This window comes from Pinus tabuliformis, chromosome J (assembly GCF_031772625.1).
Source record: "Pinus tabuliformis cultivar Carrire ecotype Pingquan chromosome J, CPIR1, whole genome shotgun sequence".
NCBI lineage: Eukaryota > Viridiplantae > Streptophyta > Pinopsida > Pinales > Pinaceae > Pinus > Pinus tabuliformis.
In genome coordinates this window covers 1239388058-1239393916 of record NC_142295.1, presented here as the reverse complement: position 1 = coordinate 1239393916, position 5859 = coordinate 1239388058, and the positions used below count along the sequence as shown (strand labels likewise).

At 37.7% G+C, this 5859-nt stretch overlaps 1 pseudogene; it reads left to right on the top strand.

Moving 5' to 3' along the window:
- The first annotated feature begins 3130 nt into the window (after nucleotides 1-3130).
- On the top strand, nucleotides 3131-3589 carry LOC149231664 (secreted RxLR effector protein 161 pseudogene; annotated as a pseudogene).
- The last annotated feature ends 2270 nt before the right edge of the window (nucleotides 3590-5859 follow it).

Genomic DNA, 5859 nt, shown 5'->3' with positions numbered 1-5859 from the left:
ATTTCATGCATATGTTGTATTGTATTCTATGTTATCTGGTTTACTCTAAATGATATATGTATCCGTTTGCTTATGCATGCATGTATAACTTTCTATGTATGTATGTATGAATCTTTCTGAAATGTGTTGTCAGTTTAACCATCACTTTGGATTGCTAGCTAACTTTCCTTCTATGTTGTGATGCATCTTTGCTCGTGTTCCCTTCTTATCTTCATGTTATCACAGGTTTCCAATGGGCGCACTCATCTCAAACCTCGTGTGTTAGAACCTCTCATGCACCTTCTTTGGCTCACTACATATGTCACACCCTTGCTACCAACAGAGTTATCTTACTTGCCTCTATGCGAAATCATGGTCAAGGCATTACCATACGACCCACTGCTGGGACTCCCAGGACCTACACCAAACGATTTGAGTTCTAATTGGGACTTCTTACTGGGGAGATCCTTTGACATGTTGGCAGGTCCAACACCATCAACAGTATGATAAATCTCAAGTTCAATGTCATTATTGTAAGAAGTAGGGTCATTATGCAAATGAATGTAGAAAGAAGAAATATGACATTAGTAACACACCAAGTGTAAATTTTACAAAGGAAAATCAAAACCATGATAGCATGTTTTCAACTTGTAATGTAGCATAAGAAAAACAAATTGATGCATGGAATCTAGATTCAGTGTGCAACAACCACATGACAGAAAACATAGAAATGTTTTCCAATCTAGATGAAAGTGTGGAATCTGAAGTGACATTAGGGACTGATAGAAAAGTATTTGTCACGGGAACAGGTAAGAATCAATATTCTAACAAAGAAGGGGAAGAAGAAATACATGTCAAATGTTTATTTTGTCCCTGATCTAAAGCATAACATCATAAGCATTGGACAACTCATGCAAAAGGGATACAATGTATTTTTAAAAAATGATGAGTGTACAATTTTGGATAAGCCCCCAAGCAGACAAATGATTGCAAAAGTTCAGATGACAAGCAATAGAATGTTTCCCTTAAAGATAAAATCATATTTGAAGGAAGAAGGCGCACAAGCACAAATGTAAATGAATTCACAAGAGGATGAAAGAAAATTTGCATCTATCACAAAAGTAAACTATCAAGTAGAGGTCAAAGATGAAAATTAGTTATGGCATTTCAGCTTTGGTCATCTCAACTTTGGAGGTTTGAATTTGTTGCATAGGAAAGGCATGGTGAAGGGATTTCCACTCATAGAATATCAGACAACCTATGTGAAGAATGTATCTTGAGAAAACAACATAGAGATACATTTCCAGTAGGAAAGTCAATAAGGGAAAAGGCACCTTCAGAGTTTGTCCATTCAAATTTGTGTGGACCAATGCAGACACCGCCAATTGGTGGCAACCATTATTTTTTGACTTGCACAGATGAATACACAAGGAAGACATGGTTCTACTTCCTAAAACAGAAAAGTGAAGTGCTTGAGCACTTCCATTTATACAAGGCTCTTGTTGAAAAGAAATGTGGACACTACATCAAAGTCTTGAGGATTGATAGAGGTGGAAAACACATCTCAAATGACTTCCTTCATTTTTGTAGGGAGCATGGAATTCACAAGAAATTTACAACAAGGTATACATCTTAGAAAAATGGTGTCACAAAAAGGAAAAATAGGACCATTATGGAAATGGCAAGGAGTATGTTGAAGGTAAAGCATTTTCGAAATGATTACTCGGTTGAAGTTATCGCTTGTGCAACATATACCATGAATAGGTGTCCAACCAAAAGTATCAGGAATATAGTTCCTGAAGAGGCATGGAGTGGAAGAAAGAATGGTGTCACTCACATGAGAGTGTTTGGATATGTGGCGTATGCACATGTCCCAGATGAGTTGAGGAAGAAGTTGGACAACAATGGGGAGAAATGCATATTTTTTGGATATAGTGATGAATCCAAGGCATACACGCTCTACAATCCATCAACCCAGAAGGTCATAATCAATAAAGATGTGCAGTTCATAGAAGAGGAAGCATGGGATGGAAGTTTAGAGAAGATATTGAATGTCAAAGCATGTATACCACATGACAAAGAGGAATTGACAATAGCAAGAAATTCCTCAACAATGACTCCATCTACTCCTATTCAAGCTCAACAAAGCAGGCAACAAGTAACATCGTCAACAAATAATAGGACAACGTCACGCAGTCAAGCAAGTGCTTCTCCAAGCACGCCACAAAGCGCAACACTAAGTGACAAGTCAAGCCCATATTATACAAGCATAAGAAGACAAAAATTCAAAAATTTAAATGAAATTTATGAGCAAGATGAAGCTGATAGTGGTGTTGGTTTAAATTCCTTATTTGCATTGTTTTGTCATGTAGATGACCCAAGCCATTTTGAGGACGCGGTCAAAGAAAAAAAATGGTTTGCGACATTGGAGGAAAAGATAGAAGCTATAGAAAAGAATGACACATGGGAGTTAGTGGACCTTCCGCAAGGAAAATAAGTCATTGGAGTGAAGTGGGTCTATAAGACCAAGATAAACATTGAGGGGAAGATTGAAAGGAATAAAGCAAGGCTAGTTGTCAAAGAATACAAGCAACAACATGGAAGAGATTATGTGGAGAAATTTGTGGTAGTCACGAGGATGAAGACAGTGTGTACAATCGTGTCGATTTTCACGCATCATAGATGAAAAGTGTATCAAATGGACATAAAATCAACATTCTTGGATGGAGTGTTGAAAGAGGAAGTATATGTTGCGCAACCACCTGGTTATGAGGTAGAAGGAAAAGAAGACAATGTGTATAGGTTGAGGAAAGCTCTTTATGGGTTGGAGCAAGCACCGCGTGCATGGTATAGCAGGATAGATGCTTACTTGTTGGACAATGGCTTCGACAATTCTAACGGTGAACCTACTCTCTGCATCAAAGAGAGAGATCATAAGCTTCTTATTGTTGTCTTATATGTAGATGATTTGATTTTTATAGGCAGTGATGATTTCCTAATCGTTGATTTCAAAGAAGTCATGAAAAGTGAATTTGAAATGACTTACTTGGGGTTGTTAACATATTCTTTGGGCATAGAAGTGAATAAACAGAAAATGGTAATTTTATTTCCCAAGCAAAGTATGTAGCAAACATTTCTGGAGAGGTTTAATATGCCGAACAACAAGCCCACACCGACTCCAACTCTCATGGGGTTGAAGTTGAGAAACGAACACTGCAACAGCAATGTCAAACCGACATTATACAAAAGTATGGTGGGTATCTTGATGTATTTGATTGCCACTGGGCTGGATATAATGTATGCAGTGAGTTTTGTGTCGAGGTTCATGGGGACACCCAAGGAGATGCATCGGAAAGCAACGAAAATGATTCTAAGGTATGTCAATGGGATAAAACAGTATGGTATTTTATACACTGCTACAAATGATTTTAGGCTGGTTGGTTACATTGATAGTGACTGGGCAGGAAGTGTCAATGATAGAAATAGCACGTCAGAATATGTTTTTCATTTGGGTTATGGAGCCATTCCATCGGCCTCCAAGAAGCAGCCAATAGTGTCATTATCAATAGCGAAAGTTGAATATGTCGCCACAACAGCAACAACGTGTTAAGGAGTTTGGATGAGAAGGATGTTGAGGGATTTATTCCACGACCAAGAGGGAACAACAATTATTTTCTGCAACAACACCTCTGCAATTGCACTATCAAAGAACTTTGTTTTTCACAAGAGGACCAAACACATTGATGCTAAATATCATTTTATTAGAGAGTTTATTAACAATGGTGAAATTGTGTTGCAACACTACAGGCCATAGGAACAATTTGTTGATATTTTCACAAAGGCGTTGGCACGTGAAAGTTTTGTTTATCACAGAGACTGTTTGGGAATTGTCAATAGAGACAGTTGTGATTAAGGGGGAGTGTTGCAAAATTAATCCCAACCACCGCGTTAAACACAATGATAGCATCCATACTTGTCAGATGGATTTTTGCAGGTTGCGAAGTTCTAAGCAGGAGTACGAGTTCCCCATTCCACAACACATCAAACCATTCCGCAACACACACATCAAGCATTTAAGATAAAATGGAAATTTAATGAAGTTTGGTAAATAAGTGTGGACAAACATTCACTTTGCTAGTGTTATCTACACTCCACAACACCTGCAAGTTCAGAAAATCATTTATTATGTAAAATCGCCCACACTGTGTCTTAATGTTTTGATAAGTCATGTATTAATGAGTCAAAATGTATTTTTTGGATAAATATGAATGTAAAGGTATTTTGTATGATCGAGGAGTTGAGACGATAAGTCATGTATTAATGAGTCAAAATATATGTTTTGGATAAATATGAATGTAAAAGTCTTTTGTATGATCGAGGAGTTGAGAGGCTGTAAGTCTAAGAGGTAGAGGAGAAAATCGTGGAGAAAATATTAGTGGGCCTGTGAAAACAATAGTTACTGGGGTTTATTGTGTGTTACTATGCAACCCCTAGTGAAGTGTAAATCATTGTGAAATTTTTTATTTACATGGTGAATGGGTAAATTTTTGTGTTGCGATTTGCTTGACGCAACTATAGATTTGACTTCCGCCACTGATTTGTTGAAGGATACTCCTCTCCTCTCCTATTCCCCCTGTAAAAATTTAACAGTTGGATATTATGCCGTTGATGTCTATGCCCACATGGTTGTCATAGTTGAAAATAATTAATATTATATTGTATTAATGGAGAAATGGTTACATGGTTGTAATGCAACTCCTTAAGTTAGGATTAGTTCCTAGGTTGTAGGATTTTGATCTCACCTCCCTATTCTTTTGAGATGTTATTATTGTATTATCTTTGATTAATTGAACATGATAGTGTACACTCCAGTTTTTGCAGTCTCCAGGTGTAGCTTGCTCACCTGTGAGCTGTTGGTTAATTCAATTCATTTCTTTTCCTTCCAGTTTTCTAACATGGTATCAGAGCTTAGATCTAGTGAGCCCGATTTACCTACAGAGCCTTACTAGCTACATTAGAGCCCTAGTGGCTATAAAGACTTTGCGGCTACAGTGCCCCAGTGGCAACATAGGAGCCCCAGTGCTCACATTTTTGGAGTCTAGGTGGTCGGAGTGAAATACCTTACTCACAGGAGAAATTTATTTTCTCACAAGTCTCAAAATACCTCTAGCTGAGCACAAAGTGGTTATTATGCCTTTCGTCGTGACAAAAGCGATGATCATCACGGATCTCAAGGTCAAACCCACGATGATCGACCTCTCCTTAGAGGGATTTTAAATCATCGTTGTTTTTCAGTCTAAAAGAGTGATGGCGTGTTTTTTATGGTTCTCATCTTGAGATTGGGCATTTTGGTGGTGGATCTGAGTTGCAGACACAAAGATAGTGGTAGATTCATGGAAGATCGACCAGATGAGAGGCAGATCTAGTAGTTTGATGATAGATCTATGAATGATTCATAGGTTCTAGTATGTTTTGAGATTAATTTTTTTGTAGCTTGTAATTGTTCACTTGTTGAGAATCGACTGTAGATCAAGGGATTGGGATTCTGATCGATAAAAAATGAACAATTTCACAGAAGCTTATCTCAATGAGACTAACAAACTTGATAGGACCAATTATACCAATTGGACATTCAAAATACAAACATTGCTTGAGGGATTGAGTGCTTGGTCAATCGTCAGTGGCATTGAGTTGAAGTGGACCATGGTAGTAGGTGGCATGGCAGCGCTAATGCAATATTGGGATAAAAGGGAAAATAAGGTGAAAGTCATATTGAATATGTCTGTTAAAGACAATATTATCCCGCATATCAGAGACTGTAAATTGTCCAGTGACATTTGGACTACACTCAAGAACCTCTACCAGACACAGAACACCAAT